Consider the following 12873-nt stretch of genomic DNA (forward strand, 5'->3'; position numbering starts at 1 on the left):
CCGTTATTAATGAGAGCCAACCAAAGTTTTAGAGAAGAAAGGTGGCTTGCACAGATGAGAAAATAACCAAATCTACAGTAGGCTGAATCGAAAATAATACCCTTCAGAGAACAAGAAACAATGAATCCCATAGAAATTTTCAGATAATGGAATTTATTGCATTTGCTTCCTTAAGAACTTTGGGTGACAAAGGTAATTTTTACCTATTAAAAAAAAAATCAGGGTACAGTAATTTAATGACGTCCTTTTTTCCAGGTGTGGATATGAGTTCGAGCATGGAATGATTTTTTTTTTTTTTTTTACAGACAATGAACAGAAGGAAAAACAAATGAAGTTTTTAAAAATCTATACACCAGATTACAGGTGTCCTTCATAAATAATTTGTAACAGTTGGATTTGAAATGATGTAGATTGAAGTTTTGGGGGGAACTGATATGGGGAAGGGAGTTCCAAAGAGAAGCAGTTCAGGAAATAAAGGAATTCTGATAGGCAGAAGTTATGTAATATGGCAGTGTGACAGACCACTCATGAGCCTTATCAGATGCCCCAGCTGCACGAGAGAAGACGTGGAGAGGTGGCACAGTGGATACAACTTTGTCTGTCATTTGACATAAAGTATCTGTAAATTAATGCAACGGAGCCCATTCCGTCTTACCTGTAAGGGAGGTAGTTCGTTTGTTAATATTGGGTTATTAATTATTCTACAGTTTTGTTCTTAATTTTGTCCATTTTTTTCTTCTTTTTTTACTGCAAGCTCACCACATCCATTCCACAAGGGTGAGCATATTCGAGGTGAGAGTGCATATGACCTGCAAAGTGTACCAACTGCTCGTCAGTGAAAAATTTACAGATTTTGTACAGTAATACAAGTTTCTTTTATGCAAATTTAGCAAATGGTTTAACGCGTGATATCCAGCTGAGGGAATTGTTGCTCCAAACACCGAGAATTTCAATATTTTTAGAGACAGGAATGTTGGTTGCACTGAAGGTAATGTAGCAATCAGGCAATCTCTGTCTTTTAGTAAACTGAATATATTTGGTTTACCTGGCATTAAAGAAGGCAATGTTATTTTGTCCCCTTTCGATGATCTTGGATAAATCTTGATTTATGGCGCTTGCTGTGCGGAGTGGGAGTGAGAGATGCAAAACCTTGTTAGAAGGTGTTTATGTGTAAAGGAACTGTAACTTGCTGAGACATTTGCATATGAGTGAATGGGTTTATGGGTGACAGACAAGAGATCATTAATATGAATGAGGAACAGGACTGGAGCCAAGACTTTACTTTGTAAACACGCCGGTATTAACTCAGTGGAAACTGGAGTATGCATCGCCTACCTTTACTCTTATCTCTCTGTTGTTGAGATATGAGGAAATCAGTGGGACAGAAGATAACAGGCCGTATCAAGGGAGTTTGAATAACAGGGAACATTGCCACATTTTGTCAAAGGCTTTAGAAATATCAAACGTTTCTGCATGGGGTGCTCCATGTCGGTCAATTGACTGACGGATTGTACGAGTAATGAGACTGAGCATATCAACAGCGGATCTCTCGTGGCGAAAACCATACTGTCTGTCACTAATTAAGTTGTTGGATTCTGGATGTTTATCAATTTGCTTATTAATGACAGTCTCAGATATATATATATATATATATATATATATATATATATATATATATATATATATATATATATATATATATATATATATATATATATATATATATATATATATATATATATATATATATATATATATATATACCGGTATAGATAGATAGATAGATAGTTGGATAGATTGATAGATAGATAGATAGATAGACAAATAGATAGGCAGATAGATGGATAGATAGATAGATATACTGTAGACAGAGATATAGAGAGATAGATAGATACAGATATACAGTATATAGATATAAGCCAATAAGAAGCCAGAGCAAGCGAGAGGTGACTGGCTGCAATCAGTCATTCGATTGAGCTGCTGCCTGCAATTCAGTTTTGCCATGATTTCTGTGAATAACAGGTTCTCTGTATTCATGATTTTATTTCTCAAAAATGTGAGGCCGATAAAGAATGTCAGGTTGAAATTTGTTTTGGTTAGGGTTGCATTGTTCGGCTCAACGTTAGGTTAAGCAGGGTCAGGATAGGTTAATGCCTGAAATGGATTGTGATTCTCCCGTTTTGTGGGAGGAAATATGAAAACCTGGTCACATCCGACGGAACTGAAAGTAAACATTGCATGAATCACATAACAAGAGAAACATGGGAAAAGCAACAGATTTATCACGAAGGCTAACTTGGGCTGAACCGAGATAATTACCAAAAGTTCCTCTTTTATGTTATATGGATTAAAAAGAGCAGGAATGCACATTTATTAAAAGTTTCAGATACATTTTTGATCAACTGTACAAAGGCCTTGTGAATTCAGCGATATATCTGACCGGGTAACTGGCTTTCCTTGGTATTATTGCAGGGCATGGCCACCGGTGCAGCGGCCGTGGCTTCCCTGGTGACAGCAATGACACAGAGTTTCACCTCCCCTGCCCTTCCCTCCATGCGCGCCGACCCTACATTCATAATATCGGAGAACCAGGTAAGGTACATTATCTTCGCTCGTCGTTCTGCAAATATTATTTTGACCAAAACAAAAGACACTTCAAAATACAAGAATCTGCTCTTGGCTTAGAAATAAGGTTCTTTCTTCCACTATTTTTTTTTTTTTTAATTAAATTTTCATGGCTACTCTAAGAACTTATTTTGTACTATATTGACAGACATTTACTTGTTAGTGACCCCTCATACTTAAGGGTATAGAAGAAATACCAATTAATAATGAGTAAACTCTTCAATGACTTTTATTTCATTTAATACATGACCGGCCCGTCGCCTCAGTTAGTTTGTGGATAATATTCCACTGTAAAATATAGGACAGCTGATAGGAAAACTGTGAATGATCTGTCTTCCAAACGCAAGATACTGTTTGGGTGACTGAGATGGATATATTATCATGCGCTTGGAAGCAATTATTACACTGCCGTCCCATCAGCTCACCTGACCTTTACTTGCAAATATCCACTAATCATGTGGGCCCAGTGTACAGACATGAACAAAAATTCACACACTCCTCTACCGGCTGGAACAATGGAAGGTGTTACATGAATTATTATTGGGACAGCAATAAGAAACACACACACACACACACACACACACACACACACACACACACACACACACACACACACAGTGGCATGGTGGAGAGAACACTCTACTCCCAGCCCAAGTGACCCTAGTCGGAGCCCCGCTCTGGCCGCGCTGCTGTGTTGAGGAGGTGAGCTCACCTCTGTCAAGTGTAGCTGTAGGCACGCTGTGGTGGAAGACCAGCAGTAGGGTTAGAAACTCGGCGGGGTAAATATTAGGCAGTCTGTCCCACTGCCTACACCTCACTCCAGCCTTGGTGAGATAGTGTCAGCGCTCCTCAGGAGCAGCTAAGGTCAACCTATTGACTCTTAAAGTTAGTATACTGGATTAAAGACGTGTTTTTTTAGCCGTTTGCCACAATGAATAAGTAAACAGAAAATTTTAATTATAGTCATTATTATAGGAGCATAAGAGGAAAGAATGTTGTCACTGTGAGGGGAATGACAAAAACGGAAGGCAGGACACAACAGCAGCAGATGATTGTCGGCGGACTTTTGTTCATGTCTTTTTGCATTTCTTATTGACTCATTTTTCGAAAGTCATTCATTGCACTGCAGGAGTCGTGGGTGAGTGCGGTGGTCCCAGCTGCGGCATTGGTAGGAAGCTTAGCCGCTGGTCCATTGGTTAACCGGCTGGGACGCAGAACAACCTTCATTATCTCCTCCTTGCCCTTCTCTATCGGTAAACTGACAGTGTAATTTTCCTAAACCTCATCCAAGACTCAAGTAGGATCTTGTATATACAGAGTAGTCCACAGGGACGGCTCAGTCAACATTAATTCTTTCCACTCTGCGTTTTTTTCAGTTTCCCAGAACACTTTTCATGTTTTACAGTGCCTGCTTTTCTACACTCATTGATTCCATGGTTCATTAACAATCTTCCTGAAGAAATTAAATTGGACTCGCTCCTCACACCGAAAGATTCAGCCGTCCTTGCAATACAAAGGGTAAAAAAGTGCAATAAACGGATTACACTATATCTTCAGGTATTTTCACGTCCAAACATTTATACCTCGAAGAGTTCTTAGTTTTTCACAGCATCCATGTCATTTTGTCTGCTCATACACTTAACGTGATTTCAATTTTTTTTTTTTTTTTTTTTTTACAAAACTGAACAAGAATGATCACTAAAACTACAGCACCCGAGCCCTACAGATGGTCAAAGGACAGAATATTTGACTTTGCCATGTGACCTCGACTTTCGACCGATTATTCTAAAAATCGAATTACTTCATTCTTGCCTGACTCTCAGCCCTTCCACTAAATTCAATTCAAGTTTGATCCAAACAGTGAGTTTATCTGGCCCTGTGACCCTGACTTTTTGGGAGTGTGGCAGCTCACCATCCAAGGAGGACAAAAATAGCGAAACGCCCCTCAGAGGACATCAGTTTCCTTACCTCCCCCCTTGTCTCTCTCTCTCTCTCTCTCTCTCTCTCTCTATATATATATATATATATATATATATATATATATATATATATATATATATATATATATATCTGCAGACCCTACCACCCACATCTGACTGACTATAGCAGTCACATGAGCCAAGGTAGAGTCTCAATATATATATATATATATATATATATATATATATATATATATATATCTATATATATATAATATCTGCAGACCCTACCACCCACATCTGACTGACTATAGCAGTCACATGAGCCAAGGTAGAGTCTCAGAGGAGACCAGTCTGGACCAAATTCGGAATGTCAAGTACTGGACCACCAACGGTTGCATGTGCAGAGTTTCGACGTTTGTCAGGATTAACAGTTTTGATACTTACTTAGACTACATACAACTGATATCAATAGCTTAGCTGATTGTATGCTATATTTTAACCGAGTCATTGGACCTGGAGAGTTAATACTGTTACCATTACCCCTTTCTTGGTATTGACAAGTAGTATTTTGTTTCTGTCAACGGAACAGTAATTTATCTAGCCGAGAGTGTCAGTAACCTGACTGATTCCTAGGATCACTCATCCAGTCGACAAACGAAAAATTAATATTCTATACTTAACAGGCTGGGCTATCATTGCAACTGCTGCGGATGTCAGAGGTGTAGCGTTTGGCAGGCTAATATGTGGTCTGTGTGTTGGCCTTATCACCACCTGTAGGCTGGTATTTATGCCTGAAATGATCCAGCATGAGAACCGCAAGAAGTTCTTTCCAGTTCCTGCTCTGGCACTTCATTTTGGTAAGTTTCGCTGATGAAGCATTAAATGATTTTAACCATATGAAAAGATGTTTGAGATGCAATGAGTATTTGCTCGATTTAGACTTTTTAAGGTCTTTAGTTGGGGCAAAAGTTTTGAAAAGTTGGTTACACCACCGATCAACCACCTAGTACTGCCAGTACTGCCTTGATCTGAGGTGATAAGAGACCAAGATTCGTAACACATCGTAACACATCTGCAGTGCTAGGTGAGTCACATGGGAATGGAGGCAACTGTATCTTTGAATGAAGAATTTATCTATTTGTGGGTATAATTCTTTAGTTTAAAGAAATTACACCAGTGAAATCAAGAAACATTAAATATTTAGTGATTCTGTAACTAAGGTGTAAGTGCAGAAAAGCCTGAGAAGATGGGGATAAACTGTCAAGTGAAAGTGGATAAAGTCACTACTCATTGATGGTCACCCCCATCAGGCTATGAAGTATGGAGACAGAACAATTTAGAACCATAATCATGCACAGGCAAGATCTGATTTGTGCTTCTGTTTTCAGGTATACTGATATGCTACACTGCATGGAATCATCTTTCATGGCGTGGCATTGCCTGGTTGGGTGCTATACTCTCTCTTCCCCTGGTTCCAATGCTCTTCCCGCTACCAGATACTCCATACTACCTGGCTAGCATTGGTAAGTCTTATTTCGTTCATCACTCTCGGTTTTTATTGAACTCCAGAATGGGTTTTCCGTCTGTTGTCTGTCCGTTCGTTCTTGCACTATAGTCTACAGACTTAATTTGATGAATGAGGTGCTAAGCGAATCCTCTTCTGCTGAGTGTGCCCTAGTCGAAGTGGCTGACACGGTTAAGTTAGCCAACAGGTCAGTGACAAAGAGAAAGTAAAAAACATTCAGCATATTAATTTATCGAAAAATGGCAATGAATTGCAATGGGCATTCGAGAATGCAGCAGTTTATGCCCTCATCACAATCTTGATACAACCCACCGGAAACTAGCAAACTGCTGAAATTTTTAAATATAAACCTGTGTCGCTGCCTAACTGGAACGTACAGAAAAGCGACAAGATAATACCCCTCGGTGAAATGATGATATTTCCTAATGGAGTGAATGCAAAAACTAGGATGAATACATAGCGAAGAAGGTGCTGCACATGGCAAAGATCAAATTCGAAACTTCATCATTAGGATCCTTCCGTGGCAACACACAGCTTGTATATTATTAGCAAAATCATATCCGTCTATGGAACTGTTTGTTTAATGGAAAGATTCTCCAGCATTTCCCAATGTATGCATAATTCTTCCCTTTTGACGATGAACAGCTCTGTGATGTAAAGACACTATTGAAATGTATTCTTGCTACCTTCTTCTTTTAGTCAGTTAAGTTCTTCATCTTAGTTAAAAGACGTAATTCAGTCTTTATCTAATTCCTCCACTCAAGATGTGTATCCTAAGAGGAATAAAATTCATTGGTGATAGAAAGATTAAGCCAATATCAGGTGTGTCAAAGGTATGATGACTATCAGATCAATGATTCATGTTAGCTTCACTGACACTTTGACATTGTCAACTTGATGTCGTTTTATAATTTCTAGGTCCTCACTCACTGGAGGTTGGATTAAGATAATGGATGGAAGCTATATTTGTTTGAAACTGGTACCAAAATCAAGATTAAACCTTGAAAACAAATTTTGTTGCATCTTCGTGTTGGTATTATTGTATATATTTGATGACCCATTTGTCACCAAAGGCTGATTGTTAGTTAAAAGCTTAAAACAAAAGCTGGGTCAAATATAATAACTTTGGATTTATCGATTTACTTTAGTCCCAATTCCATCCTATGATCAATTACAGGAAGGAGAGAAGAGTCTCTGGCTGCACTTAAACTGCTGCGCAGTTCTTCAAGAGAGGCTGAAGTAGCGCAACAGGACATCGATAACGCTCTTAAAAGGGCAATTGAAGGCAACAAACGCAGCGTGTGGGAAATAGCAGTGCCACCCAACAGATGGCCTGTCTGCACTGGACTTTTCCTCTTGGTGGCCCAGCAAACCACTGGACACACTGCCGTTCTATCCTACGCATCCACCATACTGAGCACAGGAACGGATAACGGCAATCCGAACACAGGCACCGAAGTCTTAGGTATTGTCAGTGTCATAGGCACTTTTGCTAGTATCTATGCAATCCAGAATTATCGACGCCGCACTTTGATACGGCTGTCCACATGGGTGATAGTTTTATCTCTTCTTACTCTGTCAGCCTTCTTTTGGGCTCAACAAGCCGGAGGAACTTTAGCTGTCATAACGAAAGATATTGGATTCGTACCCAAAACAGCTCTGGTGGTCTTTATTCTCGGATATAATTTTGGCTGGGGCCCTGTTCCCTGGATATTTCTAGTTGAGGGAATTCCAAGTTGGATAAGAGGTAAAGCTAATGCATTTGTGGTGTCTGCAAATTACGGAACGTCTTTCCTGGTGAGCAAGACCTTTATATGGAGCGCATCTGTGCTGGGTTCTCACAATACCTTCATGATCTATGCTGTAACCACTGCTATCAGTGCTGCAATCATACATCAGTTTATGCCAGAAACCTACAGAATGAGGATTCATGAGGTGGATCAGATCTACCAGGGTAGATCTAAAAAGAAGGATGAATAACAAGATATTTTTAAAAATTTGTGTTAATCTTGATCATTGTCTGAATTCATCAGTGAAAACTGTTTGAAGAGTCAGACACCTCAATTCAAAATACATAAACAAGGCAAATTTAAAGGTGAATTATCTCTGAGCTTTTACCCTGCTAAGTGACTACTCTTTAACCGTTGTTCATCTGTTCGTGCCACTTTAAGACGAGTCTGATACATTCTTCTCAACCTTGTATGGAACTGTATTATTGCTCGAAACCGTAATGGTAGTTTTCGTACCAGATACTTATTTCTAAATTGGGAAATTTACTGTTAAAAGCCAGGCAAAAGATATGACCTAAAATGTGAACACAAACTACGAATATAGTACACCCTGCTTTCTCTTAAAGGTTTCTTATTATAGCTTGAAAATTTATATGCTATGTCTTCCCTTGCTTGTGCTGAACAAGAAAATAAGCAACCCGAAATTTGTTTAATGTTCAGTGAAAATTCAGCATACTCTATACTACTCTAGTATCACTACGAATGTTCAGTGTCTGCATACAATGATTTTTTTTTTTTTATTATTCTTATTATTATTATACCAGCAGTTTTACTGGCAGGAAGGCATTCTCTCGTTATGCATCTGGACTCCAGTGGATACCTGTTCCACTGATGCCAAATTGTACTCATGACTGTTTTGCAAGATTTGTGTATCAAGTAATTTTCAAAGCCAGTCTCTCACATTCAGCTATACTTGAAATTAGGCTGCCACTTCATTTTTGGATGTAGTTTATCACTGTTTATTATTATTCTTTGGCCTTACTGCCGAACCAGCTTCTTTATAAATGTCAACATGGTTGATTTTCTATAACTCTTTTTGTGCAGTGTTGTACACGTAGTGTGAGGAACGAAATAACTGATTTTGCCATTTTGTAGCACTATTCTTAAATGTATGCATTTTAATTGCTACACAGTTTTTAAATAGGAGATGTATAATGCAAGTTACCTGGATAATAAAAGGGCACTCATAATTCTTTTACTAAAGCCTTTCGTAGCAGGATTCGTAGCAGAACAGCATACCTTAACTTCAGGACCATGAAATACATTTACTTGATGCAACATATTTTTTCAAGTTATTAGTGAGATTATGAGTAAACTTCGCGCGAATGGATTTCCAAGAAAGGGGTATTTTTCAGAAGACATCTTCCTCAGATTTTAAACACGCACTAGTTATTTGTCTACAGTCCTGCAAACTATTTTTTTTTTCAATAGTCAGACTATTTTATTACAGCCAGACTATTGTATCCTGTTTAGGAAGCCATCTCATATGGAAGTTGCTGCGCAGGGTTACAAAAAATATCTTAGTTTTGATGTCTCCCTAAATCTGTCAAAAGTAGTCTGCAGGTAGTATGAATCAAACTAAATATGTCATTAGACTGAAAGGATTGATGAACATTGTGCCATCTCCAGACATAAATTTGTATAAGTTAACTAAGACAGTCTGTTTTATTCAAGGATATAACATGCAAGATTTCATTTTTGGCTGAAGCGATTTGCTAGAGGAAAGCTAATGACTAAAACAAAGGAGTTTCTGTCATTTATGAAGTAACTGTCTGGATTTGATGATAACTTGCCTGCCACGTTTAGGCTGCATAGTAGAGATGTAGAGAACATTTTACCCTGAGCATAGTTTTCAGACTTCAGATATTCGTTACTTGCTGCAAATGAACATTGAATGGAGTTTTAAAATACCTGTTCATTTTGACATAAAACATAAGGTTGTTCTATTCTGATCTGTCTGGCCTAGCAGACCCACCAACCACGATTAAAAGGCCACTTGCCGGTGACAGACAACGCCTCTTCAGGGTTGGAACAGGATTCTTCCGCATGACAAGGTACAGGGAAAATGGAGAAGGCATGCCTGCAAGAGGATGAGTTGTGCGTAGGAGATTAGCATGAACAGTCACCTCAGGCCGAACTTTGACCACTGAGTAAACGTGGTTAAGTTCCCTGCCTGGGTGTGTTCTGCGAGGCCAGCTAGCGGGTCATGGCTCGCGTCACTTCAGTGGTAATACCTCCTGGGACTTACCCGACCTAATGCAAAAAGAATGAGGTCGGCATCAATTACAGTTCTGTGAAAGAAACATACATACATACAGACAGACACACACATATACTTCCTGACTCTATTATTTAGATATCCCACACAATGGCAGCTCGTTCCTAATCGGAATAATAATGTTAGCTGATAAATAAAGATCTCTTTTCCTCGGTTGGTGAAAGTAGGATTGTGCCTATCGACTGCACATGGATCATTAAAAGCGATAACCATTTTGGGAGCAAGTTTTGCGGAAGGGAAGTTCTGCGACCACCATCTTCCATCCACAGACCGAAATACAGAACTACAGAGAAAGGAAGCGAACATAAATATGGTCGTAAGGTGAACACCAACAACCCAAAAATGGAACGACGGACATGCCAGATAGCATGGAGAGAGAGAGAGAGAGAGAGAGAGAGAGAATAATGCTGGGGAATCTAGATAGATAAGCAAGGGGGGAAGTCCAAGGATAGTAGGCCCACTGAGTGTGACCGGGGAAGCCCGTTTGTAGGCTACCGTACTTAATTTCTCCACCCTAATTCGTCTTCTGGCTCTATATTCCACCCTCGACAAGGAGGGCATATTTTTACCCGCTTGTTTGTTTGTTTGCTTGTCTGGTAACAGGATTACTCAAAAACTAAAAGAGAGATTTGGACCAAAATTGGTAGGTAGATAGCCCGTACAATCAGGTACCTTAAGGGACTGATTCGGGTGGTATTACAGATTCTGGATCCGGAAAACATTTTTTGTGGAACTCTAATCAACAGTGAGAAAACCTAACCCATTATGAAGAGTGGTTTGGAAATTACGTTGCCCTTTTCGGAGAGATGAGCTCCACTGCGTACCCCTCTAGTTGGTCATGCTTCTGAGTTAACATTGCTGCATCCAAGTCAAATAATTTACAGTACTGGAGAGGAATCGTTAACATGATTATTACGCACATCTTATGATTTCCACTGACAGTAGGACATTATCAGAAAAATAAAACATGCAGTGAAGGTTTATTATAGTGACTAGTTACATGGAGTAAATCTATATTTTTCTGAGGGTAAAATCCATGGACAAAACATTGCTCTTTATTATGAAGCATCATACAATGGTTCGCTCAGGGGAAATTACTTACTCCCATCTGCTCTAATGTTTAATTATATCGCTTCACTACGATGAAGTATTTTAATAGTATTCATGCTAACATCAGTTTTATCCAACTTAGAAGAAACTTTTCAAACTGGATGAGTTAGGTATTTATTTCATTTACTTTTTCAGTGAGAGGCCTGGACCAATTTGTGTAAAACTGTAAGTAGTACGGCAAGCCCAGTAAAATATGTGATCTCATTCAAGTGGTTAAGTTTTCTGAGATATTGGGTAAGTAACTCTTCTTTAATCCAGCATTACAAATACATAAGGTGCACGGGTGACGATTTGTTGAATAACCAAGTACAGGTCACCGCTCTGCCTCAGATAACTTCAAAATAGGAACTTTCTGACAGCAGGAGAATTTTGTGGTGTGTGTGTGTGTGTGTGTGTGTGTGTGTGTGTGTGTGTGTGTGTGTGTGTGTGTTTCTTTTGTAGAAATGTGTGGGAGTTTTTGTGTACATGTATGTTCGTGTGCTGTGTGAACATGCATGTGTGCGTCCAAGGTTGTACGCACAAACACTCGTTTATCCGTCTGTACTTGCGTTTATTAGGTGAATTCTCTATACCGTATTCAGAACTCAGTATAACGGCTTGAGACTGAAGGAAAGAAAAAATCAGTAATTAGAATAAATAGACTGAAAATAGACAAATGGTTACCGATGTAGGACAATACTACAACGAAACGAGAATCTACATTTTAAGTCTATGAAAATTTGAGTGCATTTAAGTACTTGGGTAGTGTGATGAGTAAGGATGGAAGTTTAGAGGGTGAAGTGCTTGAACGCGTATACAGCACGGAAGAAAGGTTGCTGGTTCTTTGAAAGCAGTCATAAGAAACAGGGAAGTGAGCATGGAAGTGAAAAAATTACTGCATGACAGTATTGTGAGATCAACTTTAACATATGGATGTGAAGCTTGGACCTTGTTGATGGGATACAAGTCAAGAGTGAGAGCAGTGAAAATGAGTTATTTGAGCGGAGCATGTAGAGTCACATGGAGAGACAGACTGATAAATGAGGAAGTGAAGGAGCATTGTGGTGTGTATATGGATGTGATAGGAAGCATTAGGAGAAACACACTGAGGTGGTTTGGCCATGTGGAAAGGATGAAGAGCGAGAGACTGACGGGGAGAGTGTATGTAGGTGAGGTGGAGGGGGGAGAGAGGAAGGAGAAGGTCAAGGATGAGGTTGAGGGATGGAGTGGAGAGGTATATGAAAGAGGGTTGTGTGAGCTGGGAACAGGGCAGTGAAATGGCGGAGGACAGGGCGACATGGAAGCGATCTGTTTGTGGCAACCCCTTACGGGACTACGGCGTCTGGCAATAAATAGATAGACAGACAGATAGATATGAAGGTGAGATGCTCATACTGCCTATCTAAGGACTAGAAAATGAAAATGGCCAGTGACTTCAACTACGTATACCTTATGTTACATGAATTATATATCCGGGGCATGTACTGTACCTTGCTCAGAGAAGTTGGACGCCCGTGCACTACATAGTCTCGGATCACCCCTGGACGAACTTCACTGTGGGCTCAGCAACGTTATGAAAACAAAGACAGTGGTATGCAAACATTTTGTGATGGAAAGGCTATTATTATTATTTTTTTTTTTTCA

Source organism: Coenobita brevimanus, chromosome 54, assembly GCF_032717465.1.
Source record: "Coenobita brevimanus isolate Jiangsu-jjx chromosome 54, ASM3271746v2, whole genome shotgun sequence".
In the NCBI taxonomy this organism is placed as follows: Eukaryota; Metazoa; Arthropoda; class Malacostraca; order Decapoda; family Coenobitidae; genus Coenobita; species Coenobita brevimanus.